This window comes from Heterodontus francisci, unplaced genomic scaffold, assembly GCF_036365525.1.
Source record: "Heterodontus francisci isolate sHetFra1 unplaced genomic scaffold, sHetFra1.hap1 HAP1_SCAFFOLD_102, whole genome shotgun sequence".
NCBI lineage: Eukaryota > Metazoa > Chordata > Chondrichthyes > Heterodontiformes > Heterodontidae > Heterodontus > Heterodontus francisci.
Window position 1 is genome coordinate 2,713,959 of NW_027140380.1, and position 14,495 is coordinate 2,728,453.

The following is a 14,495-nucleotide window of genomic DNA, read 5'->3' on the forward strand; positions in this document are numbered from 1 at the left end:
GACAGGATAAAATGTTACTTCGAAAGGCACAGATTAATCAAGGATAGTCAGCATGGATTTGTTAAGGGAAGATCTTGTCTAACCAACTTGATCGAAATTTTGAAGAATTAAGAAGGAATATAGATGAGGGTAGTGCAGTTGATGTAGTCTTCACGGATGTAAATGTAGGGGGTATGAGTTTGCAGATGGCACAAAGATTGGCTGTGTGGTAAATAGCAAGGAGGATAGCTGTAGACTGCAGGAAGGTCTTCATGGTCTGTTCAGATGGACAGAAAAATGGCAAATGGAATTCAATTCAGAAGTGTGAGTTGATGCACTTGGGGAGGTTAAACAAGGCAAAGAAATACACAATTAATTGGAGAAGACTGAGAGGTGTAGAGGAAGTGAGGGACCTTGGAGTAAATGTCCACAGATCCCTAAAGGTAGCAGGACAGGTCGTTAAGGTGGTAAGAAGGCATATGGAATTCTTTCCTTTATTAGCCGAGGTATAGATTTAAGAGCAGGGAGGTTATGCTGGAACTGTATAAATCATTAGTCAGGCCACAACGAATACTGTATGCAGTTCTGATCACCTTATTACAGAAAGGATGTAATTGCACTAGAGAGGGTGCAGAGGAGATTCACGAGGGTGTTGCCGGGATTGGAAAAATGCAGCGATGAGGAAAGACTGGATAGGCTGGGGCTGTTCTCCTTGGCACAGAGAAGGCTGAGGGGAAATCTCATTGAAACATACAAAATTTTGAGGTGCCTGGATAGAGTTGAAGTGAAGGGCCTATTTACCTTAGCAGAGAGGTCAGTGACTGGGGGAAACAGATTTAAAGTGATCTACACTAATGGAATTGATTCTGTATCATTCCATTTCACAGTGTGGGTGAGTTCTGAACTGGTATCTAATTTGTGTCTCAGGTTACAATATCTTTCAGCACCTTAGAAACTTTCTCTGTAATGAATGTTGAACTTGTATGTAACTTGTATCTCAGGGTACACTATAGGGATGTTTAAACATCCTTTTTCATGAATGGATGTGAGCTTTGAGTATGGTATTTAATTTCAATCTCAGGATACATCATTACGTTAGATTCTGTGCCATTCAATCAATACTGTGTGCCAATTCTATCTGATATTTAATTGATAGCTAAGTCTGCATTATATTTAGATTGACACATTGTATTTCAATCTGTTAATGAGTGTGACTTTGACCTGGGATTGAGGTATCTGACTGTCAATGGGACTGAATTGGGGTGAAATGGAAACAACTTATTTCTCTCCTGCTTTGTTTGATTGTTGGATTGAAAGTGTGTCTCTGGAACTCGGGATCAATGTGGGCCTGACTACTTCTGCAGTCTGAGACCAGGGAACTGATGAACTGTCTATCCCTCTGTACTCTGAGTGATAATGTACCTACTGTGTGTGAGAGGAGCTGGCTGCACTGTTCCTTGTGCCTCGAGTGCAGCAACCATCACATTCATCACGATTCCTTCAAGTATTTGCCTGTATGAAGAAAAAATATGTCTTAACTCAAGAACAGGGGAGGTGCAAAATATCAAAGAGGTGAATTTAATTTCGCAATTAATAATCATTAAAAACACCCACAAATGAAAACCAGTGTCAGTATCTGTCTCCACTGAAGTACTGAAGCTCCCAGCTCCTGCATCACAAGTGTTCTGGGCAGATCCATCCAGACAAAACACTGCACTGGGATCGTCCCAACTGCTCGATGCTCTTCACATATTTCCAGCCACCCTGCTTCATATGCACAAATAAAGAAAAATAAAGCCCCATATGTATATCCCTCAATTCCTTTCTTCCCATACAGTTGTTCCACCTCCCCTTAAATGCATCGATATTATCGCCTCGACCTCTCCCTGTGGTTGCAAATTCCAGATTCTAACCACTCACTACATAAATACCTTTTTCATGAATTCCTCATTGGTTTTATGAATGTCGATTTTATATTTTTGGCTCTTGTTTCAGACAACACCACAAGAGGAAACATATCTGCATGTATTCTATAGAAGCCCTTCACTATTTCCTCACTTTTTTCATTTGTTAGTGTGATGTAGGCATCACTGGCTATGCCAGCATTTATTGCCCATTCCAAATTGCCCTTGACAAAATGGTGGTGAGCTGCCTTCTTGAGCTGCTGCAGTCCTTGAGATGTAGGAATTCCAACGGTGCTGTTTGGAAGGGAGTTCCAGGATTTTGACCCAGTGACAGTGCAGGAATGGTGATATAGTTCCAAGTCAGGATGGTGTGTGGCTTGGAGGGGAACTTGCAGGTGGTAGTGTTCCCATGCATCTGCTGCCCTTGTCCTTGTTGGTGGTAGAGGTTCCAGGTTTGGAAGGTACTGTCGAAGAAGCCTTGGTGTGTTGCTGCAGTGCATCTTTTAGATGGTACGCACTAGTGCCACTGTGCATCAGTGGTGAATGGAGTGAATATTGAAGGTGGTGGATGTGGGCAATCAAACAGGCTACTTGAGTGTTGTTGGAGCTGCACTCATCCAGGCAAGTGGGCAGTATTCCATCACACTCCTGACTTGTGCCTTGTGAATGGTGGACGGATGTGGGGAAACAGGAGGTCAGTTACTCGCCGCAGAATTTCTAGCCTCTGACCTGCTCTTGCAGTCACAGCACTTATATGGCTGGACCAGTTCAGTTTCTGGTCAATGGTAACCAATGGTCAATGTTAATGGTGGGGGATTCAGTGATGGTAATGCCATTGAACATCAAGGGGAGATGATTAGATTCTCTCTTGTTTGAGATGGTCATTGCCTGGCACTTATCTGATGCCAATGTTACTTGCCACTTATCAGCCCAAGCCTGGATGTTGTGCAGGTCTTGCTGCATCTGGACATGGGCTGCTTCAGTATCTGAGGAGTCATGAATGGTGCTGAACATTGGGCAATCATCAGAAAACATCCACACTTCTGGCCTTGTGATGGAGGGAAGGTTGTTGATGAAGCTGCTGAAGATGGTTGGGCCTAGAACACGAGCATAAGGAATTCCAGCTGTAATGGCCGGAGACTGAGATGATTGACCTGAACAACCACAGCCATCTTCCTTCGTGCTAGGTATGACTGCAAACAGCAGAGCATTTTGCCCCGATTTCTATTTACATTGGTTTTGCTCGGGCTGCCTTGTTGCCATACATGTCAAAGGCTGCCTTGATGTCAAGGGCAGTCACTCCCACCTCACAATGCAATGTTTCTTTAACTCGAAAATAAAAGCAAAAGTCTGTAGATGCTGGAAATATGAAATAAACAAAAATGCTGGAAATACTCAGCAGTTCAGGCAGCATTTGTGGATAGAGAAACACAATTAACATTTCAGGTCTGTGTCCTTTCATTTTACAATATGCTTTATGTCCTGGTAGATAACAGTGCATTCAGTCTGCAGTAATGGAATTAATACTGTATCCTCCAGTCTGACCACTTGTGAGATTTGTGGAGTGGTGTGTAACATGTAGCTCAGTCTGCAGTCTGGTTACATTATTGAGATTAATTCTGTACTTTGCAATCAGGGACTGTTTGTCTGTTCTATCTGACATTGAATTTGTAGTTCAGGCTGCTGTCTTGTGAGAGTGACACAGTGCCTTGCAATCTGATAGTGGGTGTGATTTTGGACTGGGACTGATGTATCTACCTGTCAGTGGGACGGAGTTGGGGTGAAATGGAAACAACTTCAGTCTGTCATGCTCTGTGTGACTGTTGGATTGACTGTTAGTATCTGGAACTTGGGATCAGTGCCAGTCTGACTAGTACTGCTGGCAGTGATTGTGGAACTGATGTCTCTTTTCTCTCTGAATGATACTGTACTTACTGTGTGTGAGAAGCCGGCTGCACTTCCCCTTGTGCTGAGGCATCATTCTATTTATTCTACTTCCTTCAAGTATTTGCCTGTAGAAAGAAAAAGTATTTATTATAATTCAGGAAGAGGTGTGGTGGAAGTTACAAGAGAGACCAAAACAATCTTTGAATGAATAATCATTGTGAACAATCACAAAGGAAACCCAGCAATACAAACAGAGTCAGTGTCTGATTCCACTGCAGTCCTTCAGCCCCCAGCTACTGCATACCAGGGGCTTTGGCCGTTTTACAACAATTTAATGACATCCAGAAACAATCCACTGGGCCATGAATGGTACTGACCGACGGAACAGGGACTTTTACACAGGTCAGATTTCCAGTTCCCGCTCCCATGGTCTAACCGTTCAAGCGAAACCAAACAGCCACTGTTTAAAATGTGTCCTTCACACTTCTCATCTGGTGCCGATAATAGATTCTCTTTGTGTAACTCCCCTCATTCTGACTGTCCGCTTCTATTTCCACACTTCACTGTCCAATAACAATAAACTGCGGGACCAGGCTGGATCGCTCTCTTTGAGCTGGCACGGACATGTTGGGCCGAATGGCCTCATTCTGCGCCGGAAATTTTCTATGTTTCTGTTTGCTGAATTGTTGCCTGAATCTGCGCCTGCGCTCCCCTCCCCCAGCACTGCCTGTGAGCGGAAGAAGATGGTTTGAAACAGTCGCGAATGGAGAGATCCCGTTCCCGGGGGAAGGAAGCAAACAGCAGCCTCCTTCCAGCAGCACATCGCTTTGGGAGCGTGTCCGCAGATGGACTCAGAGATCAGCATCGAGTCCGGGGCAAGTTCAGGGGCAGACGGGGGCTGTTTGTAAGAGGCGGAATGGAGAATCAACTGGTCCCGGAACATGGGGTGAGTGGGGGAAGGGAGAGGCCATTCTCAGGCTGTGTGTCGACGGGGAAAGGAGACAGAATGGGAAGAACCTGTTACTGCAGTGCAGTCAAACAATGATAATATTTGTATGACTGGGCTTCCTTTGTGGGGGCTCATTATTATTCGAGAGATTAAATTCATTAAAATCCTGTATCTTCTATCTCACCTGTATTTTAGTTATAAACATACTTTTGTTCAAACAGACAAATAATTGAATGAACCAGAATAAATGTGATGTTTCCTCCACCCAAGTTACAAGGAAGAGTGTCACCAGCTCCTTCTCACACACAGTCCGTACATTATCACTTACAGAGCGCAGAGACACAGACAGGTCATCAGTTCCACAGTCTCAGACAGCAGAAATAGTTCCAGAGACACATTTTCAATCCATCAATCAAACAGAACAGGAGAGACAGACGTTGTTTCCATGTCACCCCAACTCAGTACCACTGATAGGTAGATTCGTAAATCCCAGTCCAAATTCTCACCCACTATCAAATTATCAGTGTGTCAATCCCACAATAGTGCAACCTCAGCTACAAATTAAATACACATTGAACTGACACAAGGTTCCCTTTTCAAAGCTCTAGAATTAAGGGTGGTGCAGTGGTTAGCACCGCAATCTCACAGCTTCAGCGACCCGGGTTCAATTCTGGGTACTGCCTGTGTGGGGTTTGCAAGTTCTCCCTGTGTCTGCGTGGGTTTCCTCCAGGTGCTCCGGTTTTCTCCCACATGACCAAAAGATTTACAGGTTGATAGGTAAATTGGCCATTATAAATTGCCCCTAGTATAGGTAGGTGGTCGGGAAATATGAGGACAGGTGGGGATGTGGTAGGAATATGGAATTAGTGTAGGATTAGTATAAATGGGTGGTTGATGGTCGGTACAGACTCGGTGGCCGAAGGGCCTGTTTCAGTGCTGTATCTCTAAACTAAACTAATATAATCTGAGATTCAAGTTAAATACCAGCCCAATATTTACACATGTTATCAGTTTATTATCAGTATTAATTCCCATAATGTGTCCAGACATATACATTAGATACAAGTCCAAATCTCAAGTGCATAATCAGATTGAGAGATTCTGAAATGTAGTATAACCTGAGATCCAAACTCAGATTCCAGTTTAAAACTCATCCGGATTGTGAAACTAAAAGATACATTATAAATTTGATCAGTATAGTCTGAGCTATAAATTACATACCAGTCCTGAAACCGCATAGTGTCAGATGGAAGATACTGTACAATTCCAGACTGAGCTCATTTTGCACACAAGTCCAAGATTCTCCCTCAGAGTCAGACTGAATGGCATTGATCAAATTGATTAGTACAGCCTGAGTTACATTTGCACATCAATCCTGTATCAGATTGAAAGATGCATTATCTTTCACTATTATGTTCACAGTGACAGATATTTAATACTTGGCAAAACTTCAAACATATTGTCTGCTTAAAACCAACCACATCTGTGGCCTGTTGCTGTGCTGACATTTTATGCAGAATGAATCCAGACTTGCAAACAGTCCCAGGGACGGAAGGTTACATAATGAATCCCCCACTCACACAGAGTACCAGATACTGACAGATAAAGTGATGCTGATACACATGCTCAGTGCCAGATCCTGAAAAGTATAGGTTGATTATTGCACTCACTCACAGTACCTCAGCCCGAGTCATCTAAAGCAACCTAACACACAAATAGTAGCACTGAGAGATTGAGAAAGAGTCCAAAACTCACATCGAGTACCAGGCACTGACAGATATAAAAGGAAAACTACACACACATGGATATAGGATTCGCTAACTCACAGAAAACAGAGAGTGGGGATAAATGGAGCATATTCAGATTGGCAAACTGTAACTAATGGAGTGCCACAGGTACAGTGCTGGGGCCTCAACTATTTATGGTCTATGTTAATAACTTGCATGAAGGGACCAAGTATATTGTTGCCAAATTTGTAGATGGTACAAAGATAGGTAGGAAAGCAAGTTGTGAGGAGGACACAATGTGTCTGCAAAGAGATATAGATAGGTTAAGTCAGTGGGAAAACATTTGGCAGATGGAGTATAATATGGGGAAATGTAAGATTGTCTACTTTGGCAGGTAGAATAGAAAAACAGAATATTATTTACATAGAGAGAGACTGCAGAATGCTGCTGTACCAAGGAATCTGGGTGTCCAGGTACATGAATTACAAAAATGTTAGCATGAAGGTATAGCAAGTAATTAGGAAGGCAAATGGAATGTTGGCATTTTTAGCAAGGGGAATGGAGTTTAAAAGTAAGGAAGTTTTGCTATAACTTTACAGGGCATTAGTGACATCCCAATTCCATACAGTTTTGGTCTCCTTACATAAGGAGGAATATACTTGCATTGGAATCAGTTCAAAGAAGGTTCACTCGACTGATTGCTGGGATGTTGGATTGTCTTATGAGAAAAAGTTGAGCAGGTTGGGCCAAAACTCACTGGAGTTTAGAAGATTGAGTGGTGATCTTATTGAAACCTGTAAGATTCTCAGTGGGCTGGACAGGTAGATGCTGAGAGGATGTTTCTCCTTGTGGGGGATTATAGAATTTGGGGCCAGAGTTTAAGATAAGCAGTCTCTCTTTCAAGAAGGAGATGAGGAGGAATTTCTTCTCTGAGAGGGTTGTTAATCTTTGGAATTCTGCTCTCCAGAGGACTGTGGAGGCTGTGTCATTGAATATATTCAACACAGCGATAGACAGGTTTTTGATCGACAACAGAGTCAATGGTTATGGGGGCAGGCAGGAAAGTGAAGTTATGGCCACAATCAGAACAGCCATGATCTTATTGAGTGGCAGAGCAGGCTTGATGGGCCAAATGGTCTACTCCTGTCCTATTTCGTATCTTCTTATGTTCTTACACACACACACACACACACACACACACACACACACACACACACACACACACACAACCAATGTGTGGCGGATCTAGAATTAATCCCACTTTCATACACAATACCAGTGACTGAAAGGTACAGAATTAATCCCACAGATAGATACAGTACCACCGACAGGTACAGAATGAATCCCATGCTCACAGTCAGCACCCGGGATCGAAAGATACACTTGATTCCTACCCTCACATAACAATATCAGACTGAGTTACAGAATGATTTACACATTCATACTGGGCACCAATGACTGCGAATTAATTCATCCCACAATCACACACACTACCAAAGGCTGACAGATACAGAATTAATCCCACACTCCTACGTAGTAGCAAAGACTGACACATACAAAATCATTCTCAAATACTCCTACAGTACCTGGCAGATTCAGTGACTGCCAAACTCACATAAATCACCAGAGACTGACAGATAAAGAATGAACTCACATACACACACAGAGATACTGACAGATATAGCTTGAATTCCACACATACAGAACCACTGACAGATTCAGACTAAGTCCCAAATCACATAACATTCCAGAGACTGACAGAATGAATCAAATACTCACACACAGTGCCACTGACAGAATGTATTCCACACTCACATACAATACCGAAGACTGACAGATACAGAATGTATCTCACACTTACACAAAGTACCAGTGAGTGACAGGTACAGAATGAATCCCACATTCACACAGGACGTTAGAGATGGACAGCCAAAAAACAATAAGACTGCCAGAATAGATAGAATTCACATCAAAATTCTAAAATATGGCAGAGAAACACTCGACACAAATACATGTCTCATTTCCCTCATCTAGAAGGAGGAGAGCATGACAGGGGATCGCCGTGATGCGGTAATTGTGATCATCTTTTTAAAAAAGTTGACACGACCGACTGTGTTAACTATAGAGGGGTATCCCTGCTGTCCACCACAGGGAAGGTCATCACAAGAGTCCTTCTCAACTGCCTCCTCCCCGTGGCTGAAGAGCTCCTACTGGAATCACAATGTGGATTCTGTCCACCAACAGGCACAGTGAACATAATCTTCACAGCAAGACTACTTCAAGAAAATGTAGGGAGCAGCAGCAACTTTTATACATGGCCTTCTCTGACCTGACAAAGGCCTTCGACTCTACCAACCGAGAGGGATTATGGAATGTCCTCCTCAAACATACTGCACTACGACATGCAAGCTGTAATCCTTGCCAACGGATCTATCACTGACCCAATCCGAGTGCAAACTGGGGTCAAGTAAGGCTGTGTCATCGGCACCAATGCTCTTTTCCATCTTCCTTGCCGCAACACTCCACCTCATCTCCTCACACTCAAACACAATACCTGACAGAGACAGAATGAATCCAAACAGCACCAGAGACTGAGTTACCAAATTACATAAAACACTCAAACACAGTAGCCTAGACTAAAAATGAAATTAATTGCACACTCACATGCAATAGCAGAGACACAACGACACAGAATCAGTCAATAAGTGTCCTCCTAACAACAGCCAGGACATTTCCAGGAAGCTCCACACAGGGAGCAGCTCTTTCAATATAAACTGGGGCTGGAGAGAGTCTTTGTGCAATATACTTCCTGATTGCAGTACGGGGATTTGTGATTGGTTGCAAATATTTAATCTGATTGGATGGCGAAAGAGACCAAATGTCGAATTACAATATTAAATCGTTGGGACATCATTCCAAATCACCCAATCACAATCTTTACTTTCCCCCATCCCTCATTAGCATAGTGCTGTGGGATTGTCTATTTAATCCGCACTCGGAAGGGGTTTGGTTTATTTCTGTGTCTGAAATTGAAACTAAAGATGGTTGAGGAGAAGAAGAAAGCAGCTGCTAAGAAGGGCGCCATGAAAACCTTAAAAAACCGTCAGCAAAGGGCAGCAAGAAGCGGAGAAAGTCGAGGAAGGAGAGTTACTCCATCTACATCTACAAAGTGATGAAGCAGGTTCACCCCGACACCGGCATCTCCTCCAAGGCCATGAGTATCATGAACTCGTTTGTGAACGATATTTTCGAGCGCATCGCGGGTGAGGCTTCCCGCCTGGCCCATTACAACAAGCGCAGAACCATCAGCTCCCGGGAGATCCAGACCGCAGTGCGCCTGCTGCTGCCCGGGGAGCTGGCCAAGCACGCCGTGTCGGAAGGGACAAAGGCGGTGACCAAGTACACCAGCTCCAAGTAAAACTGCACAATGGACTGAATAACATCCCAAACACAACGGCTCTTTTAAGAGCCACCCACAATCTCTCTGAAAAAGCTGCATCCGAACATCTCTATGAAATCATTTTAAGACAATGTGCAACATAATAAATGTCCCGCTGCTGTGTTTTTGTCTCCTGTCCCATAAACCGAACTCAAACCCATAATCCGCTCATCCGCCTTTACTTTTTTGCTTCAAGCTGTTATTGTGGTTTTGCACAGCCCCTGAATGACCGCATTAACAGCTGCTTTCAGCGGCAAGAGTCAGACATCAGTCCCTTCACTCTATTCCTGAAATGTGAACTGATTCATCATTTTATTAACAGTAACTCTCCGCAGTGTAACAGCCCAGAATGGGATTATTACACAGCAGACTAAGGGCAGTTTGAGGACTCGATCCTGCTTCCTCTTTTCAGAGAAGGACACTGATTGAAGATAAACTGAATGTTTCCCTTCAGGGAAATGCTGTGAACAGGGATTTAGTACCTCCCGGGACAGTATGAAAGCAATTGTAGAAAGATCCACAATTTAAATAACATTTTAAACCCGCGTCTGTAATTCGTGACGGAAAAAGTTGAATAAAACAAAATAAAGAGAAGGGATTTTAAATATTTGACGAAGGATGACATTTATTTTAATCCGCTCCTTTCTGACAATGAAATTGGCGGTCTTTTTGAAATTGACAAATTTTCTGCTTCTGATGTTTTGGCGGTAAACCCCGCCCTCTTCTGTTGTCAGTGACCTGATTGGTGAAGAATATAGGCAAATGAGGTGAATTAAGTACCGGCCAATGGGGAGAGTTTTCAGTCCATAAGTAAAGTAAATGCAGCGGAAATTATCCATTCTTTGTGAAAGTATTTGCGAGATTGTGGAAATGTCTGGAAGAGGAAAGACCAGCGGCAAAGCTCGGGCCAAGGCCAAGTCTCGCTCCTCCCGGGCTGGATTGCAGTTCCCGGTGGGCCGTGTTCACAGGCTCTTGAGAAAGGGCAACTATGCTGAGCGTGTGGGTGCCGGAGCCCCGGTCTATCTGGCTGCTGTGCTCGAGTATCTGACCGCTGAAATCCTCGAGCTGGCTGGCAACGCGGCCCGAGACAACAAGAAGAGCCGAATCATCCCCAGACACCTGCAGTTGGCCGTCCGCAACGATGAGGAGCTCAACAAGTTGCTGGGGGGAGTGACCATCGCTCAGGGCGTGGTGCTGCCTCATATCCAGGCCGTGCTGCTGCCGAAGAAAACCAGCGCTCAGAGCTCCCAGAAAAAGTAAAGCGGCCAAAATGTCACCTAATAAACCAAAGGCTCTTTTCAGAGCCACCCACAGTCTCTGTGAAAGGGCTGATTACTGTCTGATTCCAGAATGCCAGTAACAGGACCGAATGAGAACTATTTCAAATGTTTAAGCATCTGTTTCAGTGATTTCTCACTGTCACCCCAAAGCCTGTCTAATTTATTACTTCCACACTGAGTGAGTTATTTGTCCCGTTACAGATTGCTGAATAGAGTCTTCCCGCCATGGACAGATAAGTAGACAAAAAATTACAGATTAAAACTTCGTAATATATATAATCCATCAAAAGCTTTTTTTTATTCCGCTTTTATCAGCACAAAGTCCTGGCCCGATTTTACGAACAGCTTTAAACTAACGCCAGATTTACCATTAATTCGCTTCTTTCTGACACTGAAATTGACGGCTTTTTCGAATTCAAACTTTTTGCCAATTTAAGCCAGTGATTTGCTGTATTTTCTAATTCGAGGCTCGGCAATTGGTTAAGACATGTGAATGAGACGTGGGTGACCAATCAGAAGTGGGCTCTGGACAGCGCGGGCTCAAATTGCGGGAATTCCAGGTCCCTGAATGACTGAGCTGAAACTGATCAGTTTCACAAACCCTGTCAGTTTCAGTGCAGGAAACACCGTCTCGGGGGAAATAACATCACAAGTGGGTCTGGTTCCAGTGAACGATTTAACGGCTGCTGCAAAACTCCCGGATTCCCTCATTGCAGCGAAATCATTTTGAAATTCTATGAAAACAATGAGTGATTCTGGAGGAGTGATGTGGCTTTTCACTGAGGGCATGTGTCGACTGGGGAAATAACTAACTGGAGAGTCTCGGGCACTGTTTACACAGCCCGTTGAGAAAATCAAATCCACTGCACATCCTTGCTGCAAATGAAATGTCAAATTCGGCGATTCCAGTTTTTTTCATCCCGAACACAGCAGATTGATTGAACAAAGAATTAAAAGTAAAATACTGCGAATGCTGGAAATCTGAAATATTTCAGATTGATTGAACTGTTCTGAACAGCCTATCCCAGCTCCCATTTCTCGGTCAATGCTCTCTCTGTGAGGCGGTGGGTGGCTCTTGGAAGAGCCTTTGTTTTGTGTTTGCTGGAAATGGTCAAATTGTTCAACCGCCGAATCCGTTGAGAGTGCGGCCCTGCCGTGTCAGAGCGTACACCACATCCATGGCAGTGAACGTCTTGCGCTTGGCGTGCTCAGTGTAGGTGACCGCATCCCTGATCACATTCTCCAGGAAAACCTTCAACACCCCGCGAGTCTCCTCATAGATCAAACCCGAGATCCGCTTGACCCCGCCACGGCGAGCCAGGCGGCGGATTGCTGGTTTGGTGATGCCTTGGATATTATCACGAAGCACTTTGCGGTGCCGCTTTGCTCCGCCTTTGCCCAGTCCTTTGCCTCCTTTACCTCTGCCAGACATGATGATTCTTCACTCAGGTCACTACACAATAAAAGAAGCAGACTCTTGCAGGCTCTACTTTACACAGACCACCCGGACCTGCCTGAGAATGGCAGAGAGAGAGCAGGAAGGGGAGGAGACAGAGTGAAGATTGAACAGAGAGCAGATGGGGAGGAGACACCCAGAGTGACAGACGGAGAGAGAACGGCCCCTCATCTTTCAGCTCCACCTCCAGTTTCCTCTGGTTCGCCAATTTCAAACCCTTTATTAACAGTGGAACCGAAACCCAGCTCTCCACACAAACCCTTCCAGACTCGGCCTTCATAGTCAAGGCTTTCCAGAAAGCCGGAGCTTTTAAATATGGCTCCGCTACAATTAACACTCAGTAATATTCCCACCTAAACACAGTCCATTCTATAACAAATAACCTACTCAGTAACATCACCATTTCCACACACATCCTCTTCCAGCAGTTTACAAACACCTTATTGCAGCTGTTTGGGGAATCTCCTGTGTTAAGATTGGAGTTGGAAAGCGGCCTTTACCCGGCAGTGTTACCGTCTCACACTGAATCTGCCAGACATCCTGTTGATCTGTCTCGTTCCCCTCTGTCTCTCTTGACTATTACATGGCACGGGTAGTATTTAAGAAAGTACTGCAATGGAGGGAGTGCTGGAGACTCCATGCCAATCCTGGAGGGATGGGGGAAATATCTTTAGAAATTCCCTGGAGAGAATCGTGATATGACAGGTCTCCAGGGACAGACCAAGGAGAGAGTGTGGACATTGAATGGAAACATGGCAAAAAGAGTTGGGGATTCAGGAACACAATCCTCTCTGATAGGTTACAGCCTCCCCTCTGCTCCTGCTCTTAACGAGACACTTTTCCAGTTTAAATTTATGGACAAGGTGGGTTAGTTGCTCTCAGGGTGGGTGGGGGGAGAGGAGCCTCAGTGGCCATGGGTGGGACAGGGAAAATGGAGACAGAGAACCAGGACTCCGGTCACTCCCCAGCGATGTCTGCTGGAAAGTATCTGTGGATCGGATGATGCCGGGGTCCCATGGAGAGGGGAAGGGGGTGGGGTGATGGAGTGAGGAGGTGGAGAGGGAGTGTTCGTGGTGTCACAGCCAACCCCCTGCCCAAACCAATCTCCCACATCCCAGCATTATATTGTCCAATTCCTGGAGGCGGAGGATGGCGATTCCCGTTGGATTAATTTCTAATGTTCGCCATCTTATCCTGATAAAATCACCAGTTCTGAAGGAGGCCATTCTGTACTTATTCTCAGGTCATCGAGGGGTCATCTTTCCCTTTTCAGCTCCTGACTGCTGGTATTTTTGCTGTTAAATGTGAAATGCAACGTCTGTTCGCAGCTGTTTCTGCCCTGTTGCAGCCATAGGAACATAGAAATGGGGGTCGGCCATTCAGCCCCTCGAGCCTGCTGCACCTTTCAATTAGATCCTGGCTCACCTGTCTCTTAACTCCAGCTGCCTGCTGTGATTTCATAAACCCTCAGACCGTCACTGGATAAACATCTCTCAATCTCAGGTTGGAAATTGTCAATTGACCCTCTGGTTTATCTTATTTTTCGGAGAGAATTCCAGGTTCCCGCTCCCCTTTGTGTGAAAAAGTGCTTCCCGGCAATATTCCTGAAAGGTAGAACTCTAATTTTTGAGTTCTCTCCCTTTGTTGTGGAACTGCTTGTTTACAGATCTGACCGAAGTCCACACTGCAGAACAAACAGCTGTTCCTCTGATCCTGTCACTTCAGCTTTGGATTTGAAGCTCATGCCTCTTTCCATGATGATTCTTTGTGCCCTATCTCTGTAAATGGTTATGCCTGTCTTTTTGTGGGGTATGTCAAACATTCTTTTTTCCAGTCCTACTCAGGACCCCACCCCCAGCTCTTTTTCCGGGACA